This window comes from Rhineura floridana, chromosome 5, assembly GCF_030035675.1.
Source record: "Rhineura floridana isolate rRhiFlo1 chromosome 5, rRhiFlo1.hap2, whole genome shotgun sequence".
Taxonomy (NCBI): Eukaryota; Metazoa; Chordata; class Lepidosauria; order Squamata; family Rhineuridae; genus Rhineura; species Rhineura floridana.
This window is the reverse complement of record NC_084484.1, coordinates 180405361-180420303: the sequence shown is the minus strand read 5'-3', so window position 1 is coordinate 180420303 and position 14943 is coordinate 180405361. Positions and strand designations below refer to the sequence as shown.

At 45.8% G+C, this 14943-nt stretch overlaps 1 protein-coding gene across 2 annotated transcripts in view; it reads left to right on the top strand.

Annotated features, from left to right (window-relative positions):
- Positions 1–428: 428 nt before the first annotated feature.
- The window catches only part of CAPN5 (calpain 5), a 106084-nt gene continuing 91569 nt past the window's right edge, over positions 429–14943 (top strand). The window contains exon 1 of one of the 2 annotated variants that reach the window (XM_061629025.1): positions 429–629. The gene's annotated coding sequence lies outside the window, so the exon portion shown is untranslated. The remainder of the gene's footprint in view (positions 630–14943) is intronic. The other variant, XM_061629026.1, reaches the window with a different exon arrangement.

Genomic DNA, 14943 nt, shown 5'->3' with positions numbered 1-14943 from the left:
GGGATGTAGTCGTCCAGGGTCTCAGGAGGTCTTAGACACTTTACTTTTCTGGGAGCAGGGTCCCTATGTCTCCAGCATCCTGCAAGCCAATCAGCATGAAAGGGGAGTGTGCTAGCTACTGAGAAGAGTCTTCTAACACACTTCCTTGTCCTTTCCTGCTGATTGGAGCCAATCAGAGTGAAAGGAGGCGTGTCAGCCATTGAGAAGACTCTTTTTAGTAGCTAACGCTCTCCTCTTTCTTGGTTATTGGCTCCTAGGGACATATGTTGTTGTGGGAGAAGGCATTTTGGTATGTGACTAACATGACGGTACCCTGTTCTTCTGAATTTGCCACTACACGATTGCCAATGGGGCTTCCCTTCCAGGTAAAGGATCGCAACCAACAGACCCTTCCGCTCCCCGGAGACTCAGTGAGGGAAGTCTATGAATTTAAAAGAAAGGGTCTCTACGGTCCCCCTCCACAGCGGCGCCGTGCCTCAGGCGCATGCGCCCATTGTTGCCCCACCCCTGGCCTAAGCCCCGCCCCCGTTGCCTCCCGAAGCCCCGCCCCAATCAAGCAAAGTCCTGAAGAGCGGAGCAGGCTCCGAAGAGGGACCGAAGTCTGGAGCTGCATTCATATCCGTTGGAAGGTAAGCCGTGGAGCTGGGCAGGAGGGAGCGATGCGAAGCCGGTTTCTCTCTGGCGCCCGGAGCGTTCCAGAGCCCCGGGAGATGCCTTGCAGCTGGAGATCCAGCTGGAAAACCGCTGCTGCTTTTCCTCTGGTATCAGCTGGCTCTGCTGGAATTCGCGCGTCCCTCCTGCATCTGCAACCCGCTGCATGCTTGCTTGCTTGCTTGCATGCAGAGGAAGCGGATTAAAAGCCTATGGGGTTGGGAGGGTATCTGGCTGTTGCTTTCGGTTATTTAAAAGAGGGGGAATGCAGATGTTGGGCTCATGATCCTCCCTGTGGAGAGATTTCCTTGTCCTCAAAAACCTTCTTCCCTTTTTTCTGCCTTGTGACTAAGATGTCTGTGTATGTTTGTATTTCTCTTTTTTTGGGGGGGGGGGAGCCATCCTACTACTTGGAGTAAGCCCCACTGGGTGTAATAGAGCTTATTCCAAGTAAATGTGCAGGACAGCCTTAGGAAAAAGTCGATATTGTGGCACTAGGCTTGTTGTCGGTTTGCTCTCGTGCACCAATGCACACACCTGTGTTTTTGGAAGCAGCTTCCTTTCTCCCCCTCCCTGCGGCTCTCGGGACTGTTGCGTGCTCTGCGCTTCCTTGAAGCGTAAGGAGTTTTCAGGGTGAATTCACTTCCTCCCCAACAGAGAGAGTACTATAGTCTGGTGGTGCATTATGCAATAGTGATTTCCAGGTGGACAGGTTGAGTAGGTGGGCAGCAAGCACACATGTGGACGGTATTAGTCCCCAGGCAACTTCAGTTTTGTGTCATTTTATTGGAAAGCATTTTTGTACAACTTCTTATATGCAATATCCAAAGGGTGTGTGTGATATGATTAAGACACAACATAAACGATAAAATCATATCCTAGCAACTTCTGCTAGCTAGACAACTTTTAGCAATATTTTCTGTGCAAGCTTGCTTGCCTGTCCTCTGTACTTGTGCCACAAATTGTGTTTTTTGGGGGAAGGGGTAAGCCAGTACTTACTCAAGCGTATGAGTATGTGAACCAAATTTTTGTAGCCAGGGCTGTGGAGTCGGTATGTCAAACCTTTGACTCCGACTCCTCTGTTTTTCTGCTGTCCAACTCCGACTCCTTCATAAATGGTAAACGTATATTAATTTATTAATATTAATAAGTTAATATTAATTTTATTTTGAAGCCGGAGTTGGAGTTGGTACATTTCTGCTGACTCCGACTTAACCCAAAATTGCTTCCGACTCCAGGACTCCAATAGTGATCCCATTGTTTGCCCATTACTATGGGTTATGCAAAACCGTAGGAAACCAGTGGGTCACTTTTAGCATGGACAAAGGGTGTGTTTTGATAAGAACATGACTGAAGGGGGCTGAGATGATTGAATTCGCAGCATTAAGTCATAATGCTCCCTATTTAATAAATACTTCCTGTGGATCAAACCTCCTTGCTGTTCTTTACCAGTCCTGGCATTCAAGTGTCTAGTAGTCCATGGGATAAAGGTATTTTCATCTTTGCCCTGAACAGGGATTGTTTCCAGCCATTGTGTCTCTGGGACCCTTTCTCTAACAGCAGGACTCAGTCTCTGGCCATGAAGATAAAGGGAGTGTGTCTCTGAGTATGTATGCTATAGAAAGGAATCCTCCACACAGAGAGATGTGTTGATTTAAACTAAATGGTGGCTGGATTGTGGAAGGCTCTCCTGTAGGGCAAAAAGTGGAACTTCATAAAATTAAGCACTGGCGTTTACTGTGCCTTTCTGCTTAACAGCTGTTTGTGGTTTCTTAACAGCTCTTTGTGGCAATCTTGATCAATTACCAACTCCCTGCTTCCTTTCTCTTTTGATCAGTTATCAATTCCTTGCTTGGAGCTTTCTTGATGGTTTTCTCTAAAAACCATCAGGCCACTTCCTGTTCCTTCACATGACTCGAGTATGCAGTAAGTTTTGTTTCCAAAGCAAGTGGGGCCCTGGGGGAGGGCAGCTAGGAGAGAAGTAGAAAAGGTCCTCAAATGCAAAGATGTATCGCTGAACACCAAAGTCAGGATCATTCAGACCATGGTATTCCTGATCTCTATGTATGCATGTGAAAGTTGGACAGTGAAAAAAGCAGGTAAGAGAAAATCAACTCATTTGAAATGTGTTCTTGGAGGAGAGCTTTGCGCATACCATGGACCGTGAAACAGACAAATAATTGGGTGTTAGAACTTATTAAACCAGAACTGTCACTAGAAGCTAAAATGATGAAACTGAGGTTATCATACTTTGGACACATCATGAGAAGACATGATTCAATGGAAAAGACAATAATGCTGGGAAAAACAGAAGGGAGTAGAAAAAGAGGAAGGCCAAACAAGAGATGGATTGATTCCATCAAGGAATCCACAGATCTGAACTTACAAGATCTGAACAGGGTGGTTCATGACAGATGCTCTTGGAGGTCACTGATTCATAGGGTCGCCATAAGTCGTAATCGACTTGAAGGCACATAACACACACACACATGACTGCCATTTTGAAGGTCCCTTATGCCTTGCCAAAGAGGAGATCCATCACTGTAAGTTGCTGTCTACTTCATGCCTCCCCTTTAAATTAATTGTTGTGCCAGGCATCTGGGTCATTTTGGAAAATTAAGATGGCAGCCCCAATGGGTGTCTCGGAGCCATCATTTAAATTTCCCACAATCATTCAGAGAGTGATTCTACATCAGGAGGGTTATATGAAATTTAAAAGTGGCTCCTCTGGAGCACTGCTGCTGTGCAGTGATCTTACTACTTCAGATGAATGTGTGGTATGGGAGCCAGTGGGCGCAGTTCTGTTCCCCCCCATCCAGATCTTTACAGGGTGGTTCATGACAGATGCTACTGGAGGTCACTGATTCATAGGGTCGACTTGAAGGCATATAACTACTACAACAAAATACCTTTGGTAAAGCACCTAACATAAGAAGAGCCCAGCAGCAGGATGAGGCCAATGGCCCATCTAGTCCAGCATCCTGTTCTCAGTCCGGTTTCAGACTGTCTGCATTCTAAAACTGGGAGAAGCAATTGACACGACTCTTACCCTTGTCTCAGAAGACTGCATTCTAGTCAGGGAGGTTTTTACATTTGCACAATGCTCCATCTAATTCAGGCAAGCAGGAGGTGTCCCCGCAGCCCAAGGACTCGCTCCAGCCAGGCACAAGCACTTGTGGAGAGTGCAGAGCGGTCCCCGTGAGGGGGTGTGGCCTGAGGAGACTTCTCAGGGCCAGGAAGAGAGGAGGGGTTGCGTACGGCCCCCACCTTTGAGGCTTCCTACCCCTGCCCTAGAAAGCAGCTGCCAGTCGGAATAGGCAGTTTAGGTCTGGATGCACAAAAAAACTGACCTGGTATGGGGTAGATTTCTATGTCTGCTCTGTTCCATAGGAGGGTGTGGGAGCAATCTTCTGGCTGGTGGGTCACCTCCCCAACACACAGAGCATTCTGTGTGAGCTGAAACCGATGCGTGAAATCTGTGGTTGTAAATGTGCCCCTTCCACCTGTTTTTCTTTTTTATGGTGAATGGAAGGTGTGGACAGGGTCTCTTCATGCGTGACTGGGCACCTCTAAGACAGTGCTGGCTGGTGGCTCTGTGTCAGTGGGGCAGTGGAATCCGCTCTGGGTTTTAGTCCAAACTTTAGTCCAAGGTGCAGAATACCTTGAAAGTTTGGAGTAAAACACAGAACGGATTCCACTGCCTCACTGGCATGGAGCCACCACTGACTTTCAAAAAGCATTTGACAAGGTACCTCACCAAAGACTTCTGAGGAAGCTTAGCAGTCATGGAATAAGAGGAGAGGTCCTCTTGTGGATAAGGAATTGGTTAAGAAGCAGAAAGCAGAGAGTAGGAATCAACGGACAGTTCTCCCAATGGAGGGCTGTAGAAAGTGGAGTCCCTCAAGGATCGGTATTGGGACCTGTACTTTTCAACTTGTTCATTAATGACCTAGAATGAGGAGTGAGCAGTGAAGTGGCCAAGTTTGCTGATGACACTAAATTGTTCAGGGTTGTTAAAACAAAAAGGGATTGCGAAAAGCTCCAAAAAGACCTCTCCAAACTGAGTGAATGGGCAGAAAAATGGCAAATGCAATTCAATATAAACAAGTGTAAAATTATGCATATTGGAGCAAAAAATCTTAATTTCACATATACGCTTATGGGGTCTGAACTGGTGGTGACCGACCAGGAGAGAGACCTCGGGGTTGTAGTGGACAGCACGATGAAAATGTCGACCCAGTGTGCGGCAGCTGTGAAAAAGGCAAATTCCATGCTAGGGATAATTAGGGAGGGTATTGAAAATAAAACAGCCAATATCATAATGCCGTTGTATAAATCTATGGTGCGGCTGCATTTGGAATACTGTGTACAGTTCTGGTCGCCTCATCTCAAAAAGGATATTATAGAGTTGGAAAAGGTTCAGAAGAGGGCAACCAGAATGATCAAGGGGATGGAGCGACTCCCTTACGAGGAAAGGTTGCAGCATTTGGGGCTTTTTAGTTTAGAGAAAAGGCAGGTCAGAGGAGACATGATAGAAGTGTATAAAATTATGCATGGCATTGAGAAAGTGGATAGAGAAAAGTTCTTCTCCCTCTCTCATAATACTAGAACTCGTGGACATTCAAAGAAGCTGAATGTTGGAAGATTCAGGACAGACAAAAGGAAGTACTTCTTTACTCAGCGCATAGTTAAACTATGGAATTTGCTCCCACAAGATGCAGTCATGGCCACCAGCTTGGATGGCTTTAAAAGAAGATTAGACAAATTCATGGAGGACAGGGCTATCAATGGCTACTAGCCATGATGGCTGTGCTCTGTCATTCTAGTCAGAGGCAGCATGCTTCTGAAAACCAGTTGCCGGAAGCCTCAGGAGGGGAGAGTGTTCTTGCACTCGGGTCCTGCTTGCGGGCTTCCCCCAGGCACCTGGTTGGCCACTGTGAGAACAGGATGCTGGACTAGATGGGCCACTGGCCTGATCCAGCAGGCTCTTCTTACGTTCTTATGATAAGCCCTGGTTCCCTAGACAACACATGTGTATGTATACGTAACCCAGATTGCAACCTGTGACCCTTCAGATGTTGATTGTCTACAACCCCCATCATCCCTGACCATTGGCCGTGCTGGCCAGAGCTTGGAGCCCCGCAACATCTAGAGGGCCACAAGTTCTTCATCCCTGATGTGTGTGTGTATGTATGTGTGGGATATATGAACGCAGCTGGGTCTTCTTCCTCTCTCTGTCTTGCCCCATGTAAGTCACTAGACAGAGCCACGAGGGTGTTGTGAGACGTGGATCTAATTAAAGGCTCTTGGGGGATTATGTGAGCACTCCTGTTTCTACTCAGCCCTTATGAGTGCAAGTAATTGTGTTGGTAATGATGGATCCAATTGCAGCAATGACAGGAGTGCGCCAGATGACCTACTCTCAGAACTTGCTGTTCTGGGTATGTTTTTTTCCATCCTCTCTGAGAGTAAGTGTGCCTCCAATTTTAATTTGTAAACCCCTGCCTTGATGTACAGCTTTCAAATGGTTTTTTTTTTGAGGGGGCGGGAGGCGCCAGTCCCCAGTGTGGCTTCCACAGGGTCCTCTCCCCTTACTTTTGCCTCTCCCCTTACTTTTGCCTCTCCCCGCCTGCTGAAATTGGCCTTGAAAGAAGAGTTCAATTGTAGCCAACAGAATAGGTTTTTTGTGGCTATGTGGATATTCTCTGGATAGCAAATTTGTTCCTGCGCCCTAAACGTTTGGCAACCCCACTGCTAAAGCCGTCTCAAGGGGAAAAACCGGCAGACTCCTTGGTCCTTATGTTCGTAGCAGCTTTGCTATGTCAGAGGTGGAAAAACTATTGTGCCTCTAAAGTTCAACCGTTTTGCATTTTTTTGGTAATTGATGGACAAAAGATCAGGGCACTGGAAGGAGAACACTGTATGATGGGGATATGCAGTGTGTAGCTGAAACTAAGGCATTTTATTGCAGGGAATTAGGCAAGGGTGAAGGGTTTGGAAATGCTGCTTCCTGACTGCAGGAGATCCTTCTTGGCTACTTCTGAAATTTGGTGTGGGACTTAAGCTGCAATCCAATACATGTCTACTCAGGAGGAAGCTCCATTGGGTTCAATGGGACTTATTCCCAGGTAAGCGTGTATTGGATTGCAGCCTAGAAGCTTTGTCTCTGTTCATAAGGGCTAGAAACTTGTTGATCATGGAAACTTTCAGGATTCCAGATTCCATGTCATGGAATATTAATTGTCTCTGGCTGTGTCCTCCGGGGCAAAAGCAGAGACAAGGCATAGAATCATGGAATCATAGAATAGTAGAGTTGGAAGGGGCCTGTAAGGCCATCAAGTCCAACCCCCTGCTCAATGCAGGAATCCAAATCAAAGCATTCCTGACAGATGGCTGTCCAGCTGCCTCTTGAAGGCCTCCAGTGTCGGAGAGCCCACTACCTCTCTAGGTAATTTGTTCCATTGTTGTATGGCTCTAACAGGAAGTTTTTCTTGATGTCCAGTCGAAATCTGGCTTCCTGCAACTTGAGCCCATTATTCCATGTCCTACACTTTGGGACGATCGAGAAGAGATCCCGGCCCTCCTCTATGTGACAACCTTTCATGTACTTGAAGAGTGCTATCATATCTCCCCTCAGTCTTCTCTTTTCCAGGCTAAACATGCCCAGTTCTTTCAGTCTCTCCTCATAGGGCTTGGTTTCTAAAACACCTATTATTCTGTTATTATTTATCATACCCATCTTCATTAATTCATCACCTTATTCTACAAAAGGTCTCAAGCCAACTTGAGAAATACAAGGAATACCAAAATAAAATTACATACAGATTTGAAAATGGAAATGGACTGCCTTCAAGTTGATCCCGACTTATGGCGACCCTATGAATAGGGTGTTCATGGTAAGCGGTATTCAGAGGGGCTTTACCATTGCCTCCCTCTGAGGCTAGTCCTCCCCAGCTGGCTAGGGCTTGCTCAGCTTGCCACAGCTGCACAAGCCAGCCCCTTCCTTGTCCGCAAGTGCCAGCTGGGGGGAACTGGGCTCCTTGGGACTCTGCAGCTTGCCCACAGCTGCACAGGTGGCAGGGCACGTCACCCCTGAGCCACTCACTGGGGGGTGATCTTTAACTGGCCTTTGACACCCAGGAGACACGAGCGGGGATTTGAACTCACAGACTCTGGACTCTCAGCCAGACTCTCCTCCCCACTTTGCTATACCAGCTACATACAGATTTAAATGACATAAAAGGATACTGAAAGTGGTCATACAACAATTCCCAACCATGACTCTTCCCAACAGCATCAGCATGATCGCTATTAAGATACCAGACAGCAGGAAAAAGATTAATAATCAAATGCCTGGGAGAAAAGGAAAGGCTTTGCTTGGGGCTGAAAAGATGGTTATATATGTTTGTTTATTTATTAAATTTATATCCCACCGTTTTCCCAGTAGGAGCCCAGAGCTGCAAACAGAAACACTCTAAAACATCATAAAAACAGACTTTAAAATATATTGAAAAGAAAAGTCTTAAAAAATATATCAAAACAAAACATCTTTAAAGGCATCTTAAAAACAGCCCCAATACAGATGCAGACTGGGATAAGGTCTCTACCTAAAAGGCTTGTTGAAAGAGATGGCTCCTCTCTAATATTAAAAGGAAAGGGAATTCCAAAGGGTGGGTGCCACTACACTAAGTTGAGCTTCCCTTGGGACAGCATGTCGCATACAGGGAGCTACTAGTGGAAAAGCCCCTCCTTTTTTCATCATTGTCAGAACATCATAGCTTTAAAAATGCAAATATACTGCCTATTCCGACTTATGGCGACCCTATGAATAGGGTTTTCATGAGGCTGAGAGGCTGTGACTGGCCCAAGGTCACCCAGTGCGCATCATGGCTATGTGGGGCTTCGAACCCTGGTCTCCCAGGTCGTATTCCAACACCTTAACCACTGTACCACACTGGCTCTCATAAATTAAAAGCTACCTTAATACTAGGCGGGCCATTGATTCACCTAGCCTGGTACTATTCTTTCTGTCTGGCAGTCACTTTCCAGGATCTCAGAGAGGGGAGATGGCAGGGGACTGTCTGCATATAAAAAGAGGATAGTCAATGTGGTGGCCACCTGCCGTTGTTGGTCTGCAACTCCCATCAGCCACATGGTCAATTGTGATAGCTGATGAAAATTGTAGTCCGGCAACATCTGGAGGGTGCTGCATTGGCTATTTCTAATGTGCAGAATATGTGCTCTGCTCTTCAGAAGTCTCACCCAAAAGGATGTTGCTGAATCTCTGAGCTATCTTGGGTTGCCGAGTTCTGTTAAGTCTGCTACAATGTGCAAACTATGATCATGTTTATTTCCATGCCATGAAATGCCTCTCTTGCTTGTTCTGGCCTGCTACTCTGAAATCCAGGCTCTTGGAGGCTGGTGGGGTACCTTCTCTGCAGTTCACCTGCTCTGGACAGATGGGCTCCCTGGAGTCTGAACTGCACAGGCTGTGTTTTGGAGAGGGTGTGCGTTCAGGAGTTGCCAGCCTTCCTGGACCAGTGGGTGCCGCTTTTGATGCCAATCCAAGTGCTCAGAAATGTCTAGAAGCAAAGGCTGCAGTTACTGCGTGGACTTTTATTCTCACAAGGTGAAAAATTGAAAATGTTGTGGGCACCAGTCACAAAATGACTACTGTGGGGGCAATGCAAAAAGGCTGCCACATCTAAAAGATCGGAAAAAGAGACAGGGCTACAACTGGTAATGGGCATGCCCCCACATCAGCTTCCCCATCAGTGGAAAAAGGCACCTACATCAGTGGGAAAAAGGCACTGTTATCCTGCCTCTCAGAGAGAAGCTCTTTGCACCTCTCCTCTATTCAGAACAGAAGGGTTGATGGGTTTTCAATCCTGGCATCCAATGAAATGTGGCTTAAGAGGGCATGTTCAACATAGGAGAGGTTGAGCCAGTGCAAACAGGAACTGAGCAGGCAGAGCAGGCAGCCTCTCTGATGCACTGTGGATTTTTGAGGAGACATTTACTGAGACCTTTTGCGGGTGCCATAGGAGGTTGGTGGGCACCATGGCACCGGTGGGCACCACATTGGCAACCCCTGGTACCCCTTGTGCAAACCAAAGTAGCTTTGGATCCCAGTCCAAGTGCTCAGAACTTTCTAGAAGGAAGGGCCGCAGTTACTGGGCAGACCTTTATTCTCGCAAGGTGAAAGATAAATCTCTTGCGTTGTTGCCAGCGTCATAAATATTCATCACTTGCCACTATAATAAAATTCAGTACATGACCTGTTCTATTGTATTTTTAATGCTTGACTTCAAGTCAGATATCCCCTTCCCTTTCCAATAGTTTCAATCTTTTATGCAGGAAGGAGGCTTCAGCTAAATATCTTGATAGAAGGATCCTTGACTCAGTTTGAAAAGGTTGTGTGTGCACTCTAAAATAAATCCTCAATACAGTATAGACAAATGCAAATCAAAGTGTTTCTATGGGGGGGGGAGGAGTTGTTTTAAAGAGGCACTTAATGTAATTAACTTTTTTTTTTTTAAAAAAGGTTAATTTAAAAAATCCTATCCCCCTCCATCCCTATTGTAAATTCATCAGGAAAGATAGTTGCACCACAGGTTGCACACCAGGAAGCCTAGCCTACTGTTTATGGAAGTATAGCTTTGTTTTTTGGAAACATAGCCACCTCAGTGATTGCGGATTATGATTTGTTCAGCCTCCGCCAAAGTGATGGATCCCTACTTTGCATCATGTTCCTTTAAACTGAACACATTACCTTTGGCCATAGGTCAGTGTACATAATATTAAAGAAAAATCTGCCAAGATCAATACGCTATTGAGATATCCAGATGAGGAAACACATCCTGGACTGCCCGCACCTTTGCCAAACAGTTCTCTTGCTTTGTCCTTCTCCAGAAAACGTCACCACTTGGGCACGGCAGGGTTAGTTTCCAAGCTGGCTGGCAAGCCTCTTGCAGGACAGAAATGATGGGTTGCTGTCTTTTATGCCTAAACACAGAAATAAAACCAGCCTAAAACAGGTAAACTTTGTTCCCAGCTGAAAGATACAGTGATTTATTTATTTTTTTGCAGGGGCTTCAACTGGCAATTTCTCCCAGTTATGCACATGTTAAGAATACAGGGCTTCTGTTTCATAGAACAGGTCCCAATATAAGAAGTCCACAGTCTAGACTGCAATTGTTAGAGGGCAAACAATAAGGATCCTGAGCACCCGTATAGAACTGGTTCAGAAAGAGACAGTTTGGATGTAATGCTCAACCCTATCCCTTCTGGAAAATGGCTCTTTTAAGGACATAAGAGCCCTGCTGGACAGGTCAGTGGCCCATCCAGTCCAGCATCATGTTCTTACAGTGGCCAACCCGTTGCCCATTGGTAGCCCGCAAGCAGGACCTGAGCACAAAGATCACTCTCCCCTCCTGCGGTTTCCGGTAACTGGCATTCAGAAGTATACTGTCTCTGACTGTGGAGATAGCCTTATACCCCCCTCCCCGAAAATGTTGTTGCGCTATGTGGTGTCAAATACGCGGTTTGGCATTTGAGGCTCAGGCTGAATCTCTGCCTTGTTCTCAGTTTCAGGGGCAACATACTTCCCTTTTGCGACCAATTGGGCCCTCACGGAAGCCACATTGTGATTAGCTATACTCCTGTGACTGCCATAGCATTACGATGTCCGCAGCAGTTCTTTGAACTTTAAAAAGCATGTCCACGAGCCCAAAAGGGTTGGAGACCCCTGCATTAGCCCGTGGGACACCGATTCTCTGCCCCAAATACTCACTGCTTTTAAAATCTTATTTTCAAAAGTGGCTCATAGAATCATAAGAGTTGGGAGGGGGCTATAAGGCCATGGTGGAAGGGCACATTCCAACCAGTAAAAGGACTTGAAGGTGCAGAGCAAAGCCAGTGAAGGGTATGGCCTGGGGAAGAGATGTGGCCTTAAAGTTCTGAGGGTCAGACAGAGAGGTCTGGAGGGCCACATTTGACCCTCGGAGCTATTTTTTCCTGCCCAGGCATACAAGTGATAAAACACTAAGAACATCTTAAAAATCTCAAGGAACAATTCCAGTACAGATGCAGCCTCTCTACTTAAGGTCTCTACTTAAAAGGCTTGTTGAAAGAGGAAGGCCTTCTTCAGTAGGTGCTGAAATGACAACAGAGACGGCGTTTGTCTAATATTTGAGGGGAGTGATTATGAGCCAAACCTCTGCCATGAACTGCCGAGGTGGTGATGGACTAAGCCAGGGGTGGGGAACCTGTGGCCCTCCAGCTGTTGCCTGGAATACAGCTCCCACTGGCCTTGCTGACAGGGGTTGATGGAGTCGAATATCTAGAGGGCCACAGGTTTCCCATCTCTGGGCAAGGATCCTCTTTCATCTTCTGCCCTCTCCCACTCCAATAAAGTGGAAGTGGGTGTAACTGACTTACCTGAGAGGTGCCTCCCGCAACCTCCAGATGCTGCTGGACAATTTCTCCCATCTGTAATCAGAGTGGAAGTCCAAAACATCTGGACAGCACCACGTTGCAGAAAGCAACTTTTGAGTAACTGTGTAAGGATTGCTGAGTGTGAACTGTATTTTTGTGGACTCTTCTGCCTGGCTGAAATCTTTAGTTTTATTTCTCAAGCGTGCTGATTTGCCCTGGCAGGTCATGTGTGGGAATCGCTTCTGTGAGGACTTGATTTGAAGGTAACAGCTAGTTGCAATTATTGTCCAAACTCTGCTAAAAAGAAGAAGCAAAAACCTACTTTAGGATTTCAGGGGGAACTCTTAAGCTTATTCTGGGCTTTTTCGGAGACTTCTTTGATGAAGCTCATCGTTCTTTGATGAACATCCCGTTTTTAGCAACGAATGGGGGGGCCTTGGCGATTGGCTTCTGAAATCCAAGGGATCCCTTTGTGTATGTGTGCTTTGTTCTGTTTGGAAACAGGGTGATGCGAGTTTGTTCAGTGTAGTTTTTATTGCTCTGGAACCGCCCTGAGCTCTGTGTGCTTTTACGAATGTTGCATTTCCCATGAACAGGTGAGAGAATGTGGTGACTCACTGTTTTTCATTGTCCTGTGTTTTAAACTGGGGGGGGACACACATAGAAAACTAGTCCCTCTTTGTACACACTAGGTCTCCACCTTTGTTGACCTGGGTTTGGCTAGAAGGAGGGCACAGGGCTGCATGGTTTCAGCAATCCTGAGCAGTTTCTGCTTCAGCTGTGCAGATCAACGCAGTGATATTTGCAAGCGTGGCTGAGCATATCAATAAAAAAGAGGCTGCATTTCTCTCCCCCCCCCCCGTCAAACAGTGTCTCTTGGGGTGAGGCAGTGCAGGTATATTATGCAGGGAAAGGAACAGATATGTTGCATTGCAGAAGTCTTAGCTAGTTCCACTTATTTCTGTGGGACATGTTAGGACCAAAGCTGGTTTAGTTTGGATCCAGCCTGTAGACATCTTCCAAATCATCCCAGCCAAGACACAACTGTCTACAAATTCTCATGGAAAATCCTAGGATTCCTAACTTTTCTCTGCCAGAAAGTTCGGTGCTTTGCCCCCGAGATGTAAGGGTCTCTGAACATCTTCAGAATTTTTCTCTCCCTGGGAGCAAATTATTCCAGCAAATCACTCCGATCATATGCAGACTTTGGTTTGTCCAGTGTGGGGTGGTTTCTTCTTGATTAGCAGTTGTCTTGGATTTCAGGGGTTGCTTAATGTTTGAATCCATGGAACAAAGGAGAAAATTGGGAGTGCATTCTTAAGTGTGCAGTTCTGATTCTTTCCTTTTGAAGTTAGGTCACCTGATATCAACTCATTTGAAATGTGGTGCTGGAGGAGAGCTTTGCACATACCATGGACTGAGAAAAAGACCAATAATTGGGTGTTAGAACAAATTAAACCAGAACTGTCACTAGAAGCTAAAATGATGAAACTGAGGTTATCATACTTTGGACTCATCGTGAGAAGACATGATTCACTAGAAAAGACAATATTGCTGGGAAAAACAGCAGGGAGTAGAAAAAGAGGAAGGCCAAACAAGAGATGGATTGATTCCATCAAGGAAGCCACAGACCTGAACTTACAAGATCTGGACAGGGTGGTTCATGACAGATGCTCTTGGAGGTCGCTGCTTCATAGGGTCGCCATAAAAACAGATGCCAATGCAGGGTAAATTTATTTTGCAGAGATTACTGCCCAGGAAAGCAAGACAGGATGTTACACTAAAGAGAACCAAGAAGTCACTTTTGCACTCCTCTCCTGCTGTGTCACTTTTTTACAAAAAAAAAAAGGTTTCTTTTTAATTCAAGAAAATCTATACACCCTGACCTTCCGGTTTAAACACATTGTTCAAAATGGTGGCTTATGACACACTTGAAACAACCAATGCCATAAAACTTAGAAACAATAAAATAATAAACCTGACAACAGGCATAAAAGTTAAAAATAACCTTTTTTTAGAAAAGGGGGAGAGTCTATTTAAAAATTCCTCAACCCATCAAGTCAAACGCCTGCCAGAATAAAAACAGCTTAAGGAGGTGGCAGAAACCTTAGAAGATGGAAGCCACCCAGACTTCCCAGGGTAAGGTGTTCATAAGCTAGGTGCAGCCACAGAGAAGGCCCTGTCCTGCATCCTAATTGGTTGTGCCACTGACACCGTAGCTATGGCTTTCTCCACGGCCTAGATTCTTCTGTGTCTACTCACAAGGTCCCATCCACATCTTACATTAAAAGCACTTTTACGCCACTTTAGCAGTCATGGCTTCCCCCCAAAGAATCCTGGGAACTGTAGTTTGTTAAAGGTGCTGAGAGTTGTTAGGAAACCTCACAAAGCTACAATTCTCAGCATCTCCCAGGTAGAGGGAAGTGATGCTGCCTCTGAAGATGGTGGCTCTGTTTAGCTAGTGAGGCTAATAGCTTTTTCTGCGTGAGACCCTTTGGGTTCAAAAGCAGCATCTTTCAGAACAGTAGTTATTAGGGACGGGGGTGGTGGAAATCATTTAGCACTAGCATTACTTTGGGTGCCGCATAAGAAATAGAACTGATAGAAGACTTCGAGAGCAGATCCACACCATACATTTAAAAATGCATCCAATGCACATTCAAAGCACATGACTTTCCCAAAGAATCCTGGGAATTGTGGTTTGCCCCTTGCAGAGCTTATACATTCCCAGCACTCTTAGCATACTACTGTTCCCAGGATTCTTTGGAGGAAGCCATGTGCTTTAAAGGTGTTGCATGTGGTTTAAATGTATGGTGTGTGAATGTGCTACACACTCAAGAAAAATAACTTCTTGTT